This window comes from Varroa destructor, unplaced genomic scaffold, assembly GCF_002443255.2.
Source record: "Varroa destructor unplaced genomic scaffold, Vdes_3.0 BEIS01000005.1, whole genome shotgun sequence".
In the NCBI taxonomy this organism is placed as follows: Eukaryota; Metazoa; Arthropoda; class Arachnida; order Mesostigmata; family Varroidae; genus Varroa; species Varroa destructor.
Genome location: NW_019211458.1, coordinates 4,379,954 through 4,392,112, shown reverse-complemented (window position 1 = coordinate 4,392,112; position 12,159 = coordinate 4,379,954).

Below are 12,159 nucleotides of genomic sequence, written 5' to 3'. Positions count from 1 at the left end.
TTATCGTCCGTCGTGATATATTGTCGAATCTACAAATGCAAACAAAGGTCCTCTGAAAATTAGCAAAAATGCACATGTTACCTGAAGTTAGCCTCCATTGCTTAATCTATGTGCTGTCGTTAATGGTGTCTGTCTATTAAGTAAAAATCAACTTTTTTCGACGGGTTGCTTTGTAAGTTTGATGGGGAGGGGTCTCTGTGCAAAGTAGCAAGAACCATACTAGGCTATAGTTTAATAGCTTTGATTAACCAGGATGTGTTCACCTGGCCGAATGGTATCTTTTTTTTCACCGAAAGGTCCGTGAGAAGGTCGTTCTGTACACTAATCCATAGGTCAAGAAGGCCCTACCAATATAATTTTTATCTTTCTATACCTAAACCGATGTTCCCGACAGTTAAACAGGGGCAGCCACTATTATTGTCGTACGTGGCCCAATGTGCTCTGTTTATACGCTACGCAGCAAAGCAGCGTACGTCTCATTATTATTAGAGAAACAATAAAAAACAAGCATCTGTCAGCTTGAATATAGAAATAACCATTACTCTTGCTGCAAAAGAAGTGGTGCATCATAGTGGACACTATTTACGAGCGAATTTTTCTCTATTACATGTGGAGAGCAGATGAAATCATGGCGACAAATCTCTATAGTAAAGTCATACGGATTATGTTAGACTATCGTTTGTTGTGTAATTCTATTGAAATTTTGCTCTCCACATCAAATTTACATAGAGATTGGATGTATAGCGGCTGTTAACAACACATACGCGAACCTATAAAAATACACCTGTTACATGCATGAAAACTATATTATTGTCTATAATAATGGGATTATTTTCATTTATTCGCGTAAAGTTAATTACTGGTGCAGCAACAATTAAACGCTGCCTAAGTCCACATTTAAAATTCTTCGCATTTGACTATGGTGACCATTTTTGTCGTGGCAATGAACCCTACTAAACAGCTCAATGTTGTATGGGCCGAAGTGAACTAGCTTTCTGTGAATATTTTTTGGCAAATGTGTTATTCTAGCCAAATCTACCTACTATATTACTACTATATTAGTGGCTGATTATGCTTGTTTTTTTAGACGATTTATCTTAAAGGTGTATGTGTGTTAAAGTTGCAGGAGCCGGGAGTGAGCAACCTGTTGGTGACTTTTGTTCGTTTCAGTCTGTTCTCTTCACCAAACGGTGCCAAGAAGAGTCGATCTTGGTGCCGCTTGAAAGCTCGCGATGAGCTTTTTGATAATCTTTTATTACCGTTACTGATACTGCAGGAAAGGTGATGCATAATAGTGGACGCCATTAACAGTTCGAAGTTTAAAGGAGTTATTTTTGGCACGAATTGGCCATCAAGATGAACCCTAGTTTATCAATTAATAACTATATTTATTAGTGCTTGTGTTGTTTATATGTCTGTCTGATAATGGGGTCCGTTCTTTAATGTTTGCCTTTTAGATTTTTTATATTCGTTATTTCTTAGGGATGTAAGTAGGTAAGTTGTAGAATTTAGTCCATTGTTTTGTAATAATTTTTTTGTCTAGAATCTGTTCTCCCAATCAATTTTTTTTCACATATATATATAGAACGGATATATATAAAACGAGTCGTTCTTAGCAGCGATTCTCGATAAACTGAATTAACACGTATTGCTATATCTAAATTGTAGTTTTGACATCGATAAAGGGAAGAAAGCGATAGTAAACACGCTTGTTCGTTATTCACGAAGACGTTCAGCGATACAACGGCATTGCCTCACCATTAGACAAAACTACGATGACAGCCACACGCATTATCGACCACGCCTCAATATGCTTTTGAGTTCAGTGATTCCACACTTCAGGCTAAGAAGTGTGCACTTAAGGGTGTAAGAACAATCAGTATGCCCCAGCCGCACTATCGCATGTAATTTAAGTAAGTAACGTTTGTCACCACGCTTATTGCAAGTAAAGTGGTGCACAGTAGCTCTGTTAGCAATATTATTACTTTCTATTAACTAATGATAACAGATGAAACGATGCAAACGGGTATTGTAGGAGCCGAGCCTGACTCTTGATACCATGGTAATGATGGCCAGTAGCATTGTGTCATCAGCTCAATGTGTCTTGCAATACCTTGGTGCGATATTCCAGGCAAATAAGTATACAGATACTACTAAGAATTGATATTATTGAGCCCTGGCCAAAATAACATATGTGATCATTTATATCTATTTGTTACATGTATCTAATCACACTGTGGCAACCGCGATGACTACGAGGTGTATTTTGATTTTGAATTACCATCTTCCATTATTCTTTATAGGCACCTAGTGACAACCTATAATTGCTTAAATAAGCTATGTGTGTTCATATTATTCGACTTCTTCTCCTCAAAATATACCTGTCGCGAATTTATGTTTCGAAATTTATACAAAGGGTCTATTGGGACAGCCAGGCCACCTCTTGTATATATATTCTGATATATAAAACTGATACTGCTGGTGTCTATACGTCTGTTCTTTGGGAGCGTCTTTTCCACTTATGAAGGGTGTCTGTCGCAAGGTTTTGCCACCTTTTTGGTGGGTTTTGCTGCCCTCAAACTACTTTCGTAAACGAATAGTGTCCTTCTGCTTTCGCTTTTCCTGTAGGGAAGGTCAATTTTGGTTCCAGTCAAAAGCTCGCATGGAAGTACTTCAAATAATATTAGAGGTGAGCCTATGTTTTCACGCTGAAGAGCGGAAAAAAACCACTGCAGCAGCGCCTCGCTATCATTAACGCCACCGCCACCGAGACACTGTTGTTATGCTGACAGGCGACCATGGTACTAATCGAACGCTCTCGACAAACTGCATTAAAGCCCTATACCTAAATTTAGGTTTACATTAAAAAAAAAACGGTCAAAGCGATAACAAACGCATATTCCTATCATACAAGAATAATTAAAAAATGAGGATTTTCTCCTCTTATAAAATAAACTAATGTAGCATTAAAATTACAATAAATGTGTAATATTGTTGAAGATTTTGTTAAAACAAGTAATGAAAATAATAATGATAAAATTGATCAAACAAATACATAAGTTTCTATTTTCATTCCATAGGAACGTATACTTAAAATAGTTGCAGTAAATTAATAAAACTCACCATCGATAAAACTTTAGCTAAATAAAAATTCCTAAATCAACTGCTGCCGTTTGAACATAGCACCGCTGCCGCAACACCGCGACATGATGATCGCCCCTGACATATCACTAAATAGACAAATGTACGCACATACGAATTGGACTTAGAACTTCGCCTACAGTTGGCCGGAAGGCCAACTTGTTAGTCTTATTAATATTGCTGGGGCTTATTAATATTTAGCCGTTATCAACATTATTATGATGATTGCCATAAACATTGTTTATTACTAATTATTGTTAGAGCAACAACCAACAATATATCAGCCACGTTAGCTATAAGGTTTGTTATTTGAATCTATTGTGGCACCTTCCTCTCTCTAGTTCTCTAAACGTGTATAGAGAAAAGTAGTAACTATTGAAGTGAAAACCACGAAACTTAGCAAGAAAAGGGCCGTATAGCACATACACCCAAGCTGAAACCAAACCAAAAAAAAATTTCTATTGAATAATAAACAGAGTTACAGCGATTTTACGCCGACTGTACGGCCCTTTTCTTGATAAGAAAGTTTTGTGGTTTCTAGAATATTTAGCAAACTCAATAAAGACTTACACGCTTAAATTGATCCATTTAGCTAACTCTAGTTGTATGTTTTTTATTTATATGCTTGTACACATGTACGTATGATACTTGTATAGTCTTTTTAGATAGATCGTGCATATTTTTTAGTAGATCATTTTAAGATACACATCGTCGGATCTTGGTTCTCTCACGAGTGACATTACCTTGTCTTTCTCCATTGTGAATCACGTCACAGGTTTCAAAGGATTGCCAATCCAGCCCAATGCATTGATAAACAATGTGAATGAAAACGGTTTACTTAGAATGTTACCGATGCTATTTATAGACCCTGCTATACGTAACAAAAGAATTCACGAACACTACGAATGGGTTAGATATGAGTTAATTAACTGGCTCGGGAAGCAAAGCGGCAATGTGTAAAGGTGGCTACGCAGGTAAGGTCAGGAAGGTCAACAAAACTACTAAAAATTAACTAACGCAATATATGAACGGCAGTAATAAAGAAAAAGGCACTAAAGTAAAAAATTCGACTTGTACCGAGATGGACTCCGTTCACATAGAGCTTTATATATGTCGAGAAAAGAAACAGGCGCGAAAAACCCATCAAAGTGTAAACTACACCAGCCATTACAACTTTTGCATGTACACCCTCCAAAAGACATAATAAAAATAGAACACCCAAAAAAGCAAAAAAAATCCACAGACCCCATAGTCGGCATACATAGACACTAATAAACTAAATTAATAGGTGACAGTTGTTTGCAGACGTTCGGCTTTGCTTTGTGGCTGTGCACTTTGACAATTTCAGTGTCCATCAGCCATTTTAGTATTATGTAGTCAAAACCGTGTTCAGTTTAGTCGATATTCAGTCGAGATTTTACTCTATATAATATTATTACCGCGAAGGATAAAGATAAGTGAAAGTTACGCTGACAAGCTATTCATAAAATTCGAACGTCGCGCTTAAATGAGGCGTGTTTTTTCTACGTTGTGACTAACTAAAGCCGTAATTATGTGAAATTAATATGCCGTTAAAATCTTTTAACACGCTTAGGAAATCCCTTAATCCCATTAAAAGCTTGGTCGCATTATACATTGGGTATATTACGCTGATTATGTGGGCAGTGTAATTTTTAGTTCATTTTGTCCAATACTAATGACAGTGATGAAAAATATTCGCTAGTTTCAATGCGATAATGAAAACGAAAAACCGCAACTCCCTCGTACATATTTAGTAAAATCTTGCGGTCCTTCCTTGTAACCATTTCAATTCACCTTTATTGAATAAAAAAATTAATAAGTTCTAAGTGAAACACTGACGGTATCAAGCACAGTCAAGATAGTTTTAAAATACTTTCATTTTAGTTTACAGATTTTATCGAGACACGTCAGGTTATTGCTTGAGCTACCGCTAGGTTTCAAACCATCGCTGCACTTCTATGACTACAAATATATCGAAAAACTCGTCAAGTAAACTGATGTTGTGTGAAAATTTCAAGATCCAAAGATGATGCTTGGTGTCTTAACTTCTGCTCTTCGAATATTGCCTGGCTTACACATTCATAACATATTGTAAGCTATCCAGTGCTTCGAGATGCTTTTTCAACTGAACTACTGTATTACACTTCAGTGTAATACAGTAGTTCGGTATTACAAGGCGTTTGCACAGGTTTAGATAAAAAATGAAACATATGAATACTGTATCATTAAAGATAACACCGGTTACCTCAATATTCAGTATGTGCTAGTTAAAGTCCAAATCATCTAGTATTTTCACTTTCTAGGTTTCTAAAAACGTTCACACCTGGCGTTAGGTCTTAGTTTAGCCCCAAACTGACCTATGGTCCCTGCCCCTCAGTTAAGCGAGTTTTACGTTAACTGTGTAATGTAAGAAGCTAATTATATTCATAATAAAGATAACGTTGAATAACCTTTTTATTCGACATTGTTACGCTTTAAATTGATCCGACTTCTCAATTTTGAAGAAGCATGAAAACTAACTTTGGCTTTTGTTCTGTGATATTTTCTTGTATGATTTTGTTTGTCTTGGGCGTAGATGAAACGCCGTCGGGCGTTCCAGCCCTTCCAGGTTCAAACCACTACTATGTGTGTATGTAAATTTACGAACAAGTGAATCTAAAATAAAGCTTTATTGAGAAGGTATCATTGCAAATTGCAAAAATGATGTTTTTAGTTTGTACTGTTTGTGTTCGTACGTTGTGAATTGCCATAGTTAATTATAATTGGATGTCGCCTAAGTGAAGTTTGCGCAACGATGTTGCTGGTACTGTAAGTAGAACGCTTGTAATCATCGATACAATGAGATGGTTACATAGATCATGAACGATCATCCTTGGGCCGTTGCAAAATTTCGTATTATGTTGATTGATAAACTTTACTTTAATTACTTCAAAACTGTCAAGAAGTTTGTTGGAGGAATCTACCTAGTAGGTATCTTACTTGATTGAACGAATTATATGCTTTATTTTACTTGATTGAGTGTATGATGTCCTTCTAAGTTTCCAGATGGTCGTATCGTTCAAAACAACCTTTGTTAATATGACGAGCCATTCAACTAACTGCTGCATAATGCATCTGCCGATATGAATTTTCGAATAATGTTAGCTAGTAGATAAGGTTGATACATTCTACAAAAAAAAGCCGCTTTAACGCGACCTTTTCCAAGCAGCGTAGCCATTTTTTGGTAATTTGTGCTAATCGATATCTAACAACAACTAGGACTATTTGGCGTTAGTATCATCCACTTCCATATTGATAATAAAAATGCTTCCACATGTATCTATACCTGCACCGTTACTTCGTTTCACTACTGGCAGTAGTTGGCGAATAGAGTTATGTTTTTAGGGAAGGACAATCATTACTGCATATATCATGGAGCGTCCTATCAATGGCTTCGAAGGGCCCTTGGCTAACTGTTGAATATTCGTCCACAATCGGTGCCGTCGTACAAAAGGTTCGCATTTTTAGAATTTCTCTCCTATACTTACATACTGTATTCTTCTTGAGATTAACCGTAACCTTGAATCGAAAGTGGCTCATCGTTTCTCCGGGCGTCAAAGTTACTGCATCTCCTAATGATGCTGCTGCTGCAATGACCATTCTTCCATCCCGCCTTATCTTAATCAAGATTAAACTAGTAACGAAACGAAACTTGAAACGAAAAGTTTACCTGTCCTTTTTGGAGCGTACACGAAGATCAATAAGCTATTGTGTTACGAGAAGTGGTTAAAGTGGTCGCTTGCGCGTACCACCCACAGTAGCGCTGCTTCACGTGTATCACACGGTTCCTTATCAGTCACCAATAAATCAATCAGTTATACGACTCTTGTATCGTAGATGTCTAGTATATTAACCGTGCGAAGTCAGACGAAAGATTGAAGTTGAGACACATTATAAGGAAGATAACAATGACGTAGAAGCCAAATATTCCACGGGCAACAAACCGTAAAGGAGTCCGCAAAAAGAATTCGACGCTGCTCATTGACGCCTGAACAGATTATGTATCATTTCAGAAAAAAACTTCGATGCTTCAAACCAGTGCTCGGTAAAGCTCATCGCATATTTGTCATGAGCCTTAGGGTCGACATGGTTCCTGATGACAGAGACTCAGAAGGCAAAATATCCTGTGCCGCACTAAAAGCACTAATGGAAACATTCTCCGAAACGTATAAATACTACAGCAATGTTATATTCCAAAGGTATCTATTCCAGAAAGCCAAGAAGACGTCAAAGAGCATCAGTCAGCAAGGAACGAAGTTTGCATATGAAGACTTTGAGAAAGATGTTCAAGGACGACTAACGATTTGTCAAAATTCACCCTTTCGCAAACAGAACCACAAGAAATTAAGAGCAAATCGCGTTACACGCATACATCAAATATGTAAAGGAAATAAGTGTGCACTATTGATTGAGCGCAGCCGACAAGGAGCGAGCCGTGCTAACGAGCGGATGATGTTGCTGTAGTACGTCAGGATAGAAGACAATAATGGTCAAACGTGCACTGGAGAGACAGTACAACTTTGCACACTTATGTACGTCAAAACAAAAGTACAGTGTTAAAGTAATACTAGACTAGGCCTCAGGCTGTGACACGTTCACACTAACAAGGCCTCCCAGGCTAAAATGTCACGTAAGAAGCCAAAGCGAAGCTTCTACATTGTGCTATCGGAAATAAACAGGAGATAAAAATTTGGGTGTTCTGAGATGTCATACATCTTTACCACTGATTGGTCTTCGCGAATTCAGAAGCTTTTTTGAAGCAGCGGAGGCTTTGAAAGGTTACTCAGTCCACAACGTTGCATATAGCTTCCGTGTCGAGGAACGCCCGAAGCCTTGTCTCCTGTTTATTTCTGATAAGCAGCATGATGCAGGGCCTTCGCTTTCAAGCTTGAGTGACCTCTCAAAGTCCCCGATCAGTGGTAAGTCTGTACGGCTCACGAGTATCGGAGGAATGGACTCGATCACCGTATTGGTTAGAGCACGTAAAATCAAAAACGCGATTAAACTCCGAGTTATCGATGAAAAGATAGAAGTGCTGCTATGGTTGAATACATGCCTCAAATTGAAATTGATACAAGTGTCACGAAAAATTGAAAGAACCACCTGGAAACTCATTTGAGGAATACAACTACGTGTTCCAGTGTCCAGCCTAACTACTACAAGAGGTCAAAATCCACCTCAAAGAAAGAGCCGAAGGAATCCAGCAACCATTACGGCTCACACCAGTTTGTTTTGTGCAACCTCTCGTCCACCAAATCTGAAACCGAACTGAAAGAACTGGGAGTCATCTAAAAGGTGAACCATTTAAGTTAAGTCTCGTCGCTGTGCTTCGACTCGGACCTAGATTAAGAATTGTTTGGGTCCTACGCTCATTGCGCTACATGCGAATTACTATATCTCATGTTTGTCCTAAATAGAACACTATTAAATCACAAAGTAAAAATATTTTCGGTATCAAATGCTAGGGGCGAGTTTAATAAGTGATATTAAGTGTACGACATTTTGGACCTCCACCGGCAGGTATCAATAGTGCGGGGTATTACAAGGAATAATGTGAGCGCGCGATGAGTATCAGAGGGGACAGGTAAAAGTTTACAAGAGGCTCACAAATATGAGTAGTGACGATACAATTATTTGGAAGTAAGATAGTTTAGGCGGTTGAAGACCATCATTGGTACAAGCCTCGTTTAAGCTAGCGCGTATAACTTGGCCACGTTCTAAAAAAAGCAACACTTGGTTAGCAATGTCCAGGTCTAAGTTCATAGGTCATCTGGGTCATTTGATCAGCAAAGTAAGTCACAACGGACTCAGAGAGAAAAAAACTATCAGCGATATGCCGTTACCGTAAACCTCAAACGCATTATGAGTTCTCTGAGGTGTGTGAATTACCCACATTCATTTTTTCTCATATATTCATCAGTAATTATCATAACTTAAGCAACGTCGCATAGAAACAATACAAATACTGCATGACAAAGCCAAGATTAATACACTTTGAAAAAATACTTGTAGAAAGAGCTATGTTAACCTACGTCAATTCAGGAAAACCTAAGTTCTGCAAATAGGTGTAGGCGAGTATCGTAAAAATGTATCAATACAGGACAAAAAGCTGGTAGCCTATATATGTCTCGTGTACTAAGTGCAATTGGAACAAACTATGCGGTCATGGAAAAACAATGTCTGCAAATTCTAAAACATTTGTTGTTTGAAAGAAGTTTGAATACTACATCTGTGCAATTAATAATATAATGGTACACACTAATCACATGCAAAGGGAAAGTATATTTTTAAAAGCTTTAGAGTTTTGCTTAAATTGATTTCAAAGGATGCGCATTAAGCTACAATACAGAATTGATATTACCAGAAAAGATGAATCCCATTGCTGACCTATTAAGCCGAGAACCTCTAGAAAAAAAGATATCTCAAAGGAAAATTTCCATCATAATAAGTGACACAAAGCAATGTGAATACAATAGAATTTCAAACCCGTTTATAAAACAGGTAAAGGTAATCACAGCACAGAGCTCAACATCGCAACAAATATTGCTATTCAACACAGTAAGTCAGGACGTTCCAGTAAAGATTATAGCTTACTGTGGTGTACGCCATGATCATTGACCAGGGTGTGTTTTATCGAGGCTAGCAGAAGTGGCTTCGCTAAAACAATTTTCGCTGTGCACACAAATGGCATCTGGAGAAAAATTATTCTGTTTACTATAAAAATTAAGTGTAATGTAGAGGACTGAGTGAATCGCTGTACAGCCTGCCAAACTCACAGGGTAAATCAACGAGATGAGCTTCTCATAAATAAGGCCGCAGCGACCATTGTAATTAATATAGCAAGGCATCTTCGTACAAGATGATTTCGTACATATTGATTATTTTAAGTTAGACAATTTGCAAGAAAACAAAGACCCAAGACCTATGACGAAAGCGTTAAGTTTCAGAGTATTGTAAGTACACCGCAGGATTAAAAATATGACGGGAAAGCTGAAAGCGTTGTTGAAGTCGCCAAAAAAGTTGTGAAAAAGACCAGGTTTAGGAAAGAAGTCCTGAACGTGTTAAAGCGGCGAGCCAGGAAACAGATAGATTGCGGATGCATGCTAGTCACACCAATACCAGGTAAAGCACACAAATTGAAAATAACAAATCATGGACAACATATAGAAGCTATCACAACATGTCAACAAACCGCACGAAAAGCACACAATCATTGCCCTACTTAACTTGGCACTAAGTAGCGAGACGACAAAGTAAAGTACAGTTTGTTATGTCTGGGGCAATGGGCCTATACACAGAATAGATCAGGCCGAAGACATAAGTAATGGAAACGAAATTATGATAGTGATTCATAGTCTGTTCGACAAAAGTAGTATTCTCAATCTTCGCTTCCACAGCAAGCTATCGGAGAGCCAACGATGCATTACGTTTCAGATATAGCGATGCTGTATATAGCGAACTAATTACACCAGCACTGAAGGAACCGGTCAAATGAACTGCAAAGCAAAGGAAAACAAGGTAATGTATATCGATTAAAAACAGAAGACTAAGGGATACATATTCGGATATTACTGTTATTCTACATATATCGAATTCCTAAAACTAAGACAAAGACTGTAATGTATAATCGTAACGATAGTGAGATACACAACAATAAATTTCGCACATGAAAATTGTAACACAAAACGAGTTCAAAGAAGAGCTGTTAGGTTATTGCAATTGCAACTGTTATTTTATATTATGAGCTTACTAACTATATAGCAAATAAAAGGCTATAATTTTTCGCTTATCGTAGATTTTGCCCTTTTACTTATTATTATTAATTATCTGCATCGTTCACATATCCTATAGCATCATGTGAGGAGAGTGAAGGAGAGAGGTGCTATGCGAAATGGTTATTTCATAGCACCCGAAGGGAACTTCCGTATGTTTAATGTGCTGATTACTTTTTCGTCACTAACGTAATCACAAAAATATCGCAAAGGCTTTTGGTGCATTTAGGTTTTTTCGGCATGGTCATTTTCGAGTAGTCCTTTCAGTAAGCAAGCTCTGCTGAATGATGCCAGGAAAACCGCTTCATGTGCTTTCAATGAATCGAAAGATGAGTCAGTTCAGTAAGTACACGAACATTATTAAAGTAACAATTGGAATGATATTTTTCCCCAAGGTAGATTTGCTCTGCAGAGAGCTGCATATACGAAAGTCTACACAGATGTAGCTATAGTAAACATTACCCACATAGTGGCTAACCTAGCTTGTTGGGCTCTATTATTGTAGATATACTGTTTGCATACAGTCGTTGCCAAAATCTTCAAGTGTTCATATGTACATGTGTGTTTATGTGATTCAGATCATCGTGTACAAAAGTCCAATCCCCGTTCGACAAGATCTCACGTCTTAAGCGATGTCTCAGTCCGGTCATGGACATACAACACGACGCATCCGCTCATCTACGCCGACGAGATCAGCCAACCAAGAAGTTGACCATGGTCCGGTTTCGGTCTGGTAATTACCGGCGACTATTGGGGACCACTGGTGACCTGCAGTTTTCTCTCTTACCGACGAGGTTTCGAGCATCGTTACATGTCTACGTATCTCTTCATGTAGGGTCGACTACTATATTGTTTACAGTGATGTCTCGGTCCGATGGATTCGAACACAAAAGGCACTAGGTCTTTTCCATGTAAGTCCATAGAGATTCAGGTATCGTTAACTTAGATAGGCTTGATACGCCAAGCAAGATTTACTCTTAACAGTTCCACACATCATTAACCTAGATTCAGAATTTAGATACATCGATATAAAGCAGTGTTTTGCGAATTTGTCAACGCAAAGAACAATGAACTCTATAAACTCGCTGGTTTTCGTCGTTTCCGATCGATTGCAGAGGGGTGCGCTCTTAGAAAAATACTTGTTGTTTCTTCGGTACGCAGTTTTGACGATGGATGCGCGTTATTC